Raw genomic sequence first — 12684 nt, forward strand, 5'->3', positions numbered from 1 at the left:
TAGAAGCCATTTTGGCTTTATTTGACTTTATTTTGATGAAATGACCCCAAAAACTTAGAAAATAGCTTATTTTATGTGATTTCAAGTCATAACCACTTATAACTATGTAATAGTGAGATGGTTTGAGAAATAATGAGTTCATTAGGTAAGAAATGAAGAAAATAGGCATATTAGAAGCCATTTTGCCTTCACTTGGCTCTATTTTGATGTGTTTGGAGTAAAATGGTTACTACACTTAATTAATTGGTCTTTTTTTGTGTATTCGATCAAGTCATAGACACCTTAAAATACTTAAAACATGAATGATTTGAGAGAGAATGAATTCATTAGTTAAGTAATGAAGAAAACAGGCAAACTAGAAGGCTTCTTTGCTTTACTTGTAACTTATGTTGTTGGTAATTTTTGTAAACAATATATGTTTGTATAATGTATCTCTTATAGGAGACCTACCATAAGAAGGTTGAAGAAGCCACCACTCAAGGGATTAAAAAGAGTCCGAACAAGTTGCATTGGGAGACTGTGGGTGGTCACAACAAGAAGGGTCAGGTGAGGGGACTTAGCCAAAGTTCAGAGTTGTACTATGGTAACCGGATGGATCGAGTTTCTAGGTATTCACAACAGTACACACCGTCTGTAGTTTCTCAGATGCAGGATCAGATGGACCATAAGGCGCAGGCTCTTCGAAGTGAAATCCGGAGTGAAATTCGGAGTGAAATGGAAGTTGAGATGCAAACCCAAATTCAAGCTGAAGTGGACGAAATGGAGAGGAGAGCCAAGGGGAGGTGGAGTGAGTTCATGAGTCGATTCGCCAGCAACGACACATGTTCCACCTTTAGCCTCAGCATCGAGATCCCAGGGACGACCCGGGTAATGGAGGAGAAGACCAGGGTACTAGCGTAGCTTTAGTTTATGTAGTATGAACATGCACTTAATTTGAATTATGTAGCGTTTTATTATGTTTCCGCTTTTGTAGAACTGACTATATATTATGTAGCTTTTGATTATGTTCTACTTCAGCATAGCTTTGTGGAAATATATATATTTATATTTTCGTAATTCGATTATGATTTTAATTGTCACAGGTATTAGGTGCAGGAATATAGGTTTTGAATGATGCTAATTTTTTTTAAAAAAAAAATCATAATTTGTTGAAATGCACTGCTCTTTCCGACGGAAATTTTAAGCTTAAAATCCGTCAGAATAAGATATTTGCGACGGAATTTAATTCCGTCGTTAGTTTGCGACAAACAATTCCGTCGTAAACTTGCGACGGAATTTAATTTCCTCGCAATATTGTAGGTCTGCGACAAAAATATTCAGTCGGAAATGAGTTTAAAATTACCGATTTTTCCGTCGTTAAGGTAATGTCAACGACGGATTTTTCCGTCGTAAAATAGAGACGGAATGTAAACTAAAGTCAAATTTTTTTTTCCCGACAGAAAAAGATCGGTCGGAATCCACCTTTTTCGACGAAATTTTCCTAAAAAAATAAACTTTTTTCCTACGAACTGTTTTCCGACAGACCTTAATGACGGAATTCGGTCGTTAAGGTGATTTGCGACGGATTATCGTGCTCCAGCGATGGAAAATTTCTGTCGAAAAAAAGCCTTTTTTCTAGTAGTGGTAAAGAACATAAAAACTTAATAGACATATCCTCATCATCAATCGAAATAAAGTAGTTTACCTTCTTCTAGGTAGACGAAGATCATGAAGTCTAGATTTGAGTAATAAACAACTGGTCACGCTCTTTCATATATAGTGACTCCAACTTTAACCATAAACTCGCATCAATCGTCTCTTTGGCAACTTCTCTCAAAACATCGTTATTAAAGAGACACAGTTGAATTGCCAAAAGAGCTTTCAAATTGAGCTCCTCCCACTTATCTATCGCCATGCCCAAAGGCTTTTTGGATACATTTTCAATACCCTTGTGACATCCACTTTGAATCATGATGACATTCATCTTCAATTGCCATGGGCTAAAATTCACTCGCCTATCAAATTTCTCAAAGTCAACTTTCATTGGCATACATTAATCAAACTAAACTATAAATACCTAAAAGCTAAGACCTTAAATATGGCTTTTATACCAATTTTTTAGGAAATAAGAATGTAATTGTGTTTGATTAATATTGAACAAACTAAAAAAAAAAAAGAACGAGAAAGCAATAAAGATGATAAACTAAGAACACAAATATTTATGTGGTTTGATTAAATTAGACTTACATCCACGGGTAGAGGATTCGAGAGCTTCTTTACTATAATGGGCAAAGAACGAGAGAATAATATAAAGAGTCCTAAATCTAATGGCTCAAAAGGTATGATTTAATTGCTCAACTAAAGAATCCTTTTTTAACACAAGGAAACCCTAACAAAATAAACCCTAAATTGTTCCCCAAGTATACTCAAATAGCTGTTATAGAAAAAATATATATAATTTTAGGAAATCATTCCTAAAACAATTAAGATAAAGGACTTTTTGTCAGAAACTACCTTTTATAAGCAATTTTTTGTGAGAAACTACCTAATAAAAAAAATGTTGTAAGAAACTACGTACCTATTAAAATATAAATGTTGTAAGAAACTACCTATTAAAGCAAATAATGTTGTAAAAAAAACTATTATTCCTCGAATTTTCGTCTTTGACTAATTTCTCCGGCGTTGAGCATGTTCGACCGGTCACATGATAGGTGGCATTTTTGGTGGGGCATGGAAAAAATAAAGGTTTCAAAAGTTCACGTGATTGGCAAATAGGTGGTCAACGTCGGAAAAATTAGTTAACGGTGAAAATCCGGTGAAAAGGGTAGTCTTTTACAACATTTTCATTTTAATAGGTAGTTTCTTACAACATTTTTTTATTAGGTATTTTCTCACAAAAAAATGGCTTTTAATAGGTAGTTTTTGACAAAAAGCCCTAAGATAAAATCGGACCAAAATTCTAAAATTTTCGACTAAGTACGGATGTGCCTCTTGTAGGCACGGGCGTGCCTGGTCGAATTTCGTCAGCAAATTTCTAGCATCATCAGTTCTTTGTAGAATGGCCATACCTTTCTTATTTCTTATCAGAATTGGCATATGGCCTACCGTTGGATAGCTCTTGAAACAAGCTATCACCTCAACTTGAATCACCTCAAAACAACTATAGTTTGAGATATATCTGCATTCAAAGTTGGACCTACTAGATTTCGAGTCACAATTTAACGATATTATATCAAATTACTTGGTGGACACGTGTCAATAAATAAAAAATTAAAACCATCTCAACCCCATCTCTGACAACACCCCTCTCTAGCCCCAGTCGAAGCCACTCCTCCCCCCAACCCTCACCCCCACCCCCACCAAAACCAACTTCCCTCCCTTAGCCCCACCTCGAAACCGCCTAGAACCTAACCCCCATCCAGGCCACGCAAAACCCCTTGAAAACCTTGGTTCAGGGGTGGTTTTGGGGGTTGGGCTGCGGTGGTTTCAAGGGAAAGAGAATGGTGAATTTGTGGTGACAATGGTAGGAGTAAGGTTGTGGGTGGTTTGGGGGAAGATGGTTGTTTCTAGTGGGGTTGGGGAGGGGGTGGTCGTGGGGCTATTGTTGGGTTGCCATTTTTTTTTATTTTTTTTGTTTATTATTATTTGGTGTTTTTACCAATTAGCATTTAACACATGACAAAGCTATTAATTTTTTTAATCTTTTCATCTAGTCATCAGACCTATTAAAAAAATTGCACCCTAAATTTGGGATTATTCCAAAATAATTAAAAGTTATTAAGATTTTATTTTTTTTACAAAAAAAATTGTCCAAAGTTGGAGTTATTTCGAAACCAATTTTCCTATTTGAATTAAGAATGTCTAAGTTCATCAAAATAGAAAATTTGAATAGAAATAAACTCATTTATTTTATATGAACAATAATAATCATAATAAGGCCATGTACATTTTATAGTAAAAAACTAATTTTTATTAATAATTTCATTTTAGTAAAAATAATTTTAGTTTAGTGAAAAAATAGTTTTATTTAGTAAAGAAAAATTTAGTTTAGTTAAAATAAATTTAGTTTGATTAAAATCAATAACTTTAAAGAAGAAATGTCATGGAGAATCAATAAAAATAATTTCAATTAAAAAAATAATTTTAAATATTCACTAATATTAATATCTGTTTAGTAAAAATAATTTTATTTCTGCAAAAATAATTTTAGTTCAATAGAAATAATTTTAGTTGAACATAAATAAGGTGAATTGAACAAGGCTAGCTTAAGCTACAATTAGTGATATTTGTTGACTATTATTCTGTAGCTTAGTTAATCGCAATGGACCCACTTTAATTTCATCTCCAACATATTTATGAATTTATATAACTTTAAATGTAGGTAGCCCAATTTCTAACACTACTGAAGTTTACTCTTTTTTTTTTTTTTTTTTTTTTTTTTTTTTTTTCACCTGATTCACCCTTTTGGGCTAATTCAAAATTGGGGATCAGTTTTAGGTGGTTAGGTTCCATTCCCCTCCCAATTATTGTTGTGGGGGTTCGAACACGCGGTCCTTCCTACCTTAAAAATCCTAGTTGTCTCCTCGATTTCTATATTTTCTCTAGAGTTAGGGTTCTTCAATATATGTGTTTCATAGACCAAATTTATTAGCAAACATTCTCCAAAATTTTGGCTATTTTTTTTCTTTAGTTTCTTTATATTTTTGTAATTGTATTCAATGAAACTACAAGGTAGTAAATACCCCTCTTGTCAAAAAAAAAAAAAAAAAATAGTAAATACCCCTATAGTGGGTTTAATTTATTGAGTGTAGTAAGTGCCCCTAGGGTGGGCTTTGTTCTAGTTTTGTTATTGTTTTTTGAGTTTAGTATGGTACAAGTTGTTCATGAGTGAAGATTTGTGCAAAATAGAAAAAGAGGTTAATACTTCGATTACAATTAAATACTTCAAATAGAAATTTTCTTCATGACACGGATCAATAGACCTCCTTGTCAAAGAAGTTTATAAATCACAATTGAGAGGGTATAAAAAATGTACGATTTACAACAACGATCTTAGCTATGTTCAAAGGATGATTTTATTTTATACAAGTGTCATGTATTTATTAGATTTGATTTTCTATGTACATGTTGTATGACTTTGTACTTATGAATCAATTTTTTCAAAAACTAAATATTATATTGTTGCGTCCATAAAATTTGAGAAAACCTTAACCGTATCTTCTCTATTTTCTTATCTATGATTCTTCAAATAAGTGTTTCATAGGCTAGATTTATGACCTTTTCTCTCTCTCTCTCTCTCTCTCTCTCTCTCTCTCTTTTTTTTAATTTATGTTTTTGTTATATAAATCAATTAAATTACATTATTTTAGTGTAGTAAGTGCTCTTATAGTGGGTTTGAGTGCAGTAAGTTCCCTATGATAAGTTTTGTTCAAATTTTTTTTTTGAATTTAGTACAGTATAAGTTGTTTCAAGGATAAAAATTTGTGCATGATTGAAAAAAAGATTAATAATTCTTTTACAATCATATGAATCAGACGAAATTTTCTTCACAGCTACAAGTCTACAACAGATCGATAAACCCCCTTGGTTGAAGAAGACTATAAATCACAACAATACCAAAGAGAGTATTGAACAATGTACAATTTGCAACAACGATCGTAATTTTGCTAAAAGCTAAAGGTAATTTTATTTGATGCTAATGTCATGTATTTATTAGAATAGATTTGTTTGTAAATGTCATAGGACTTTTTTTTTGTTTTTTTAAAACAATCATATGACTTTTTTATTTACAAATCAAACTTTATTTAAAAAAAAAAAAAAATCTAACTAACTCTAAAATAAACGTGTGAAAATTTAATCACACCTCCAGCCAAGTACTAGTGCTACCTATCTTGTCAGATGAGAAATTGATAGACTATATATATCAAACCACTATTAGAAATTATAAAGTCATCAACATCTCTTTCATCTTCCAAAGTGGGACAATATTTTTACATTAGTATATCTATTGATAATTTATTGGAAATTCTTAGTTCATGGGTATATTATCCAATAGCGTGTTTTTTATGTAGCTAGTTATATTGTGTAGCCGCTTGTAGAAAAGGGAGTAGTTCCTATAAGAATATCATATTATATAAATTAAAAGAGTTATCCTTACAATACTAACTAATTAATCCCATATAATCCTAATTGAAGAACCCCCTATAACACTAAACGAGTAACCCTATAATTACTAGTCATATAGTTTGTTAGCCACATATATATCAAAGTTAGCTAGGTGCGTTCAAGAGTGAATTTAAATTAGTTAATATAAGAATATTTGCCGTGATTATTATTGATCACCTCTGTCAAATAAAAGCTATAAGCCTTAATTTAGGCATAACTATAGGCTACAAAATAGGAACTAATTGCATTGATAGCCCTTTGACTATATAAATTACAAGATAATTACAAACTAAATACTGTAGATTATTTACATAATCTAACACACCCCCTCAGTCGATACGGGAGCTTTACGAACGCTGAGACTGGCCCGAAAATCATCAAATAAGACCTTAGGAAGTCCTTTAGTGAAAATATCTGCAATCTGATATCGAGATGGGACATGTAAGACACAAACTTCGCCTCGTTGAACCTTTTCACGAACGAAGTGAATGTCCATTTCAATATGTTTAGTGCGTTGATGTTGTACCGGATTACTAGAGAGGTAAATGGCACTAACATTGTCGCAATAAACCAAGGTTGCCTTCTTAATCGGACATCGTAGTTCTAACAATAAGTTACGAACCCAACATGACTCCGAGACAACATTTGCAACCCCTCTGTATTCTGCTTCGGCACTAGACTTTGACAAAGTGGGTTATCTTTTAGAGGACCAAGAAATCAAGTTATCACCAAGAAATACACAATAACCTGATGTAGAGCGACGAGTGTCAGGACACCCGCCCCAATCGGCATCCGTATAAGAAACAAGAGAAGCTACGGATGACTTATATAAAGTTAAACCATAATCAAAAGTACCTTGAAGATAACGAATAATTCGTTTCAAAGCATTCATGTGAGCAACCTGAGGAGCATGCATAAATAAGCAAACTTGTTGCACAACATAACAGATATCCGGACGAGTGAATGTCAAGTACTGTAACGCCCCACACAATGAGCGATAAGTAGAAGGATCAGAATAGGGAGTGCCGGATTGAGTGCTCATTTTCCCTTTAGAATCTACCGGAGTCGAAGAGGGATTGCAGTTTGTCATACCTGCTTTGTGAATAATGTCATGAGTATATTTCTTTTGAGACAAAATAAACCACTTTTGTTCCGAGTGACAGCAATACCCAAGAAATAACTCAAATGACCCAAATCCTTCATGGCAAATTCAAAGCTAAGTTGAGAAATGACATATTTCCGAAGGGACTCTGAAGAAGTCGTGAGCACAATATCATCAACATAAAGAAGAATATAAGCAGTGTCATTACCATGGCGATAAATGAACAGAGAAGTATCCGATTTGCTGTGAACAAAACCAAAGGAATCCACAAAATCAGCAAAACGTTGATACCAAGCCCGGGGTACCTGCTTCAAACCATAGAGAGACTTACGCAAAAGACACACATGATCAGGTCGAGTCGGATCTTTGAACCCTAAAGGTTGATACATGTAAACTGTCTCATTCAAGTTGCCATGTATGAAAGCATTTTTCACATCAAGTTGATGAATAGACCAATCTTTAGTCAAAGCAATGCTAAGAACCGTCCGTATAGTTGCCGGTTTCACAACCGGACTAAAAGTCTCATCACAATCAATCCCTTCTCTTTGAGTTTTCCCATCACCAACCAGACGAGCCTTATGTCTCTCAAAGGAGCCATCAGACTTCGTTTTATGCCGAAAAATCCAGAGCGAACGAATCACATTCACATTGGACGGTCGCGGGACCAATTCCCAATTACCATTATCAATAAGAGCATCAAACTCTTTCTGCATAGCAACTTTCCAATTATGGTCACGTAAGGCATGTACGGGATTTTTTGGAATTGGAGATATGGAGGTGGTAGTAAGCAGGGAATGATTTTCATATTTCGGATTTGGTTTTACAATCCCATGGTGACTACGAGTAGCCATGGGATGAGAGGGAACGGGATTGAGAGGAGGAGGAGGGATAGGAAACTCAACCTCGGCAAAGTGTTCAGATCATCCCCCACGCCAGCACCCGCGTGTGACCCGGCGGGGATGGCAGTTGGTGATAAATTATCACGCTGCTGAGTGCTAGGGGGGTGTCACACCCTTATGTAGGTGAGTGGGAATGAATGGGAGAGAGCGGGGGAGTGCACTGCTCAAGATTAGGGGGAGGCAGAGAAGACCGCAGGGTGGCTGCGGCTTGAGCAGTCCCACCACAACTAGCATGCGGAGTGGGCTGTAAAGAAGCAAGAGCAGCAGGCCGTAGCTCTCCCTTGGCCTCTTGAAAGCCATTGGGCTGACCAGAAGCTTCGGGGTGCTGCTGCAGCTCTTGTTGCGCAAGAATTTGACTAAAAAAATGAGGGTTGGCAAGATTATCCGAATCATAACTCAAAAAATCATAAGAATGAGATTTCGGAGTGTGAATATTAGCAAAAGGAAAGACTGACTCATCAAACCATACATGCTTGGCTATAATAATTTTCCTTGTTGACATATCAAAACACTTATACCCCCTATGATTAGATGGATATCCCAAAAAGACACAAGGAGATGAACGAGATTGAAGCTTGTGAATTTTGGATGAAGGAAAGAGAGGATAACATAAACAACCAAAAACTCGAAGATGAGAGTAATCGGGTTGTTTTTGATACAAAATTTGTGTCGGAGAATAATAACCAAGGAGCTTGTAGGTAAGATATTGTGAAGGTAAGTGGCCATTTCGAGAGCATGATGCCAAAAAGAGGGTGGCATGGATGCATGACAAAGAAGAGTACGAACAATATTATTGATCGTTTTGATTTTTCTTTCCGCTTTGCCATTTTGAGGAGAGGTGTGAGGACAAGAAAGACGGAAAACCATGCCATGTTGGTGACCAAAATTTTCAAATGGAGCATTTTTATATTTGGTACCATTGTCACATTGAAATGGTTTTATTTCTCTTTCAAATTGAGTTCGAATATATGTGCGAACACGATTAAAAAGATCGAAGACTTGAGACTTAGAAGAGATCGGAAAAGTCCATAAAAAATTCGTGTAGTCATCAAGAAAGAGGACATAGTATTTATGTCCAAGAGAACTAAGAATTGGAGAGGTCCACAAATCACTATGTATAATATCAAAAGGCATAGTAGTATGAGACATCGAATCGTAAAAAGGAGATTTTATTAATTTACCCAATGGGCAAGAATGACAGACATGTTTAGCCTTATTACATTGAATGAAATTACTACTACGTAAAGAACTAAGAACCGCATTTCCCGGATGACCTAGACGGGAATGCCACACACTAGGAGAAATAATTGTAAAAGCTGGCGGAATGCAGTTTGAGAGGACTTGACGATCAGTGAAGAAGGGATAAAGATTGCCACTGCTATTACATCTCACTAGCTTGCTCCCCGTCTGCAAGTCCTTCACAGAAAACCCAAAAGGATCAAACTCAATGGAAACATTATTTTCAATAGTGAATTTCCTAACAGAAATGAGATTTTTGACTAATTTGGGAACATGAAGAACGTTTTTGAGGTGGAGTGTGTTTCGGTTTAAGGATTTGTGACCATAACCATAAATTGGAATTTTGCTACCATCACCAACAATAATTGAATTATGATGACCATTGCTCAAAGGAAAATAGGAAGTCAGATTACCTTGAGAGTTTGTCATGTGAGAAGTATCACCCGTATCCATGTAGTAGTTCGGATCAGTCAAACTCATAGTGTGCATCGCCTGATCAATGTTAATAGGTTTGTACCCCGAGGAGGTCGGATCCGACATATAATAGGCTTGAGGTGGCCGTGGTCCAAGAACACCGACTTGGTTGCCCTGCTGCTGCTGTGGCCGAGTTGCCCAAGGAGAGGAGCCCGGACCTGTTGACGGATAGGGGCAGGGAGGAAGAGCCTAAGGGCCTTGCTGCTGTTGCCAGTATACCCAAGGCGGAGGATACATCCACCCTGCCTGCTGATGTTGCTGCGACGGTGGTCTCTGTTGGGGCGGATGCTGCCCTGAGCCACCGCGCTGCTGCCCGAAACCATTTATGCCATTGTCGGAGCCACCTTTTCCCTTGGTGGTTTTCCGGCCATTACCTCCACCGCGCTGATTTGACCCATAAGATGATTGTTGGGTAATTTTAGCATGGTTTTGCGATGCAGTATGGGTTGGCGTGATGTGAGCCTCGTCTTGAGACTCAAGAGAGAGATCAGTGGCATTCCTTTGTTCTTCTAATTCAAGCATGGAACGAAGTGCATCGAAAGAGGGCAGAGGATTGAGATGACGAACGGACGTACGAAAAGGTTTATACTCCTCCGAGAGACCTTTCAAAAGTTGTAGAGCCATCCGATTGTCGGAGACCTTGTCACTAACATTTCTCAAATTATCAGCTAGGGTTTTTAGATGTGTGCAATAAGACTTGACTCCATCGAATTGATTAAGCCGAGTGTTTGTAAATTGCACATCAAATTGAAGGGCTCTCGCAGATTTGTTGTTGAGGAAAAAATTCTTCAACCGGTTCCACGCATCAGCGGCCGAGTCATCGGGGTCGAGAATAGAATTGAGTAGGTCATAGGAGATAGTCCCACAAATCCATTGACGGACAATGTCATCAAGGCGCTGAGTGAAAGCTTTGTCGGCTTCCGTCGGAGCGGAAACCTTGGCCGAAGGATCAACTGCCGGAGGAAGGATATGGTCAATCACCAAATTGGCGCGGCAATGCAGTTGAAAAAGGGTAGACCAGCTGTTGTATTGCTTGCCTTCATAATCAAGCGTGACAGGAATGCAGGCTTTAATATTTGGCACAACGGTGGCTGGGTGAATTTTGCTAGTGTCGGCCATGGATAGAGGAGGAAGAAGAGAAGCGGAAGCTGAGGTTTAGGAAAAGAGATAACCTAGAACTCGTGATACCATATAAGAATATTTGCCGTGATTATTATTGATCACCTCTGTCAAATATATACAAGCTATAAGCCTTAATTTAGGCATAACTATAGGCTACAAAATGGGAACTAATTGATAGCCCTTTGACTATATAAATTACAATTTTAACCTCAAAAATAAAAAAAGGTATTTGGTAACATTAACTACTTTCTCTTCTAAAAAAAGCTCTGCCTTCTCTCCTTAAAACAGAGCCACACCCACACCCCGTGATTTTCTCCTGCCACCGGTGACCTGAGCGTCGCTGCTCTTATAAGGTCGCCGGCGAGCAGTCTCTGAAGGGTTGCGCTTGATTAGACCTGTTTCGCCTACCATAAATCCATATTATTCGGTTTTTTTCGGAGTTTTGGTAGGTTAGGGTTTCTATTGGGGGTTTCTTCTTCGGTACCTTTGCTGACTTGTTTCAAGGTTCGCAGGTAGTTCGGCGTCGTCTTTGAGCCACCGGTTATCTCTTTGTCCCACCGACGAAGTGGAGTTCGGGTTTCCTTATCGCCGACCTGCTCTTTGTCTTGGTATGGTCAACATGTACATCATTCTTTTCAACCCTTTTGTATAAACAACCAAAAACTCGAAGATGAGAGACATCATTCTTTTCAACAACACACCAACATGACAGACAACACCAACATGGATAAGAATGTTGACGGCAATTCTTTGGATTTGGAGGGTAAAGTCAACCCTACCAACCAAAATCTTAGGCCCAACATTATACATAACAATTGTGTCCTGAAGGAAACTTCATAAACAAAAAACTCAAATCTAACAGGGTCAAGTTTTCGGTTCTCAAGCCGAAAGCAATATGATTCCTATTTGCATCTCACTCCAACAATGTATGGAGTGATTTCCAAAGGGAGAACAGTACAATACTATTGTTCTTCCCAAAAGAATTTTATTACCATCCGAGTAGCCAATCCTTCGAGAAAGATGGATAGTGGTGAAACTCAAAAAGGTTCTACACCAATGGAGCTTAGTCACCCCCCTGTGGAAGGGCATGATAGGTGTGAAATGACTCCAGTTCTGATGCAAGTAGATCCAGCCATAGGTATGGCAAATCAAGATTCATCATGTGAGGCTACGTCGACACTCCTACCAGGTCCGTCGGTTTCTTCCCCTTTGCAGGCTTCCGTTCACCCAACAACGTCCTCCTCTGAAAATTTGTTGGATTTTGTCTCGTCTCCCCGTCCCAGGTTTAGAAGGAAATACGCCACTCTGCAAAGTAGGTCTCCCGGGCTTTTTACTAACTCTTTGTCTTGCAGGTTAAGCGGCTCTAAGAGAATAGCTTCTTGTCCCATCGGGTATACTTGGTTTCCCAATCATAAGAAGTTGTATGGTCCGACCCCCAATGTTTTATCGTGTAATCTTGCTTAGTTTAGGTTGTAATCTTGCTTTTTCATTTATAGTACTCTTTGTAAAAAAAAAAAAAAAAAAAAAAAAAAAAAAAAAAAAAAATACTATATAAATTACAAGATAATTACAAACTAAATACTGTAGATTATTTACATAACCTAACAGTTAAAGTAAATTAATTGATAAAAATCTTAGATAAATCTATCTGGATAAATTTATCTGTGAGTGTACTCAGAAACAAAATAGATGTAACGACAAGGG

This window comes from Chenopodium album, chromosome 1 (genome assembly GCF_948465745.1).
Source record: "Chenopodium album chromosome 1, dcCheAlbu1.1, whole genome shotgun sequence".
NCBI classification, from domain to species: domain Eukaryota; kingdom Viridiplantae; phylum Streptophyta; class Magnoliopsida; order Caryophyllales; family Amaranthaceae; genus Chenopodium; species Chenopodium album.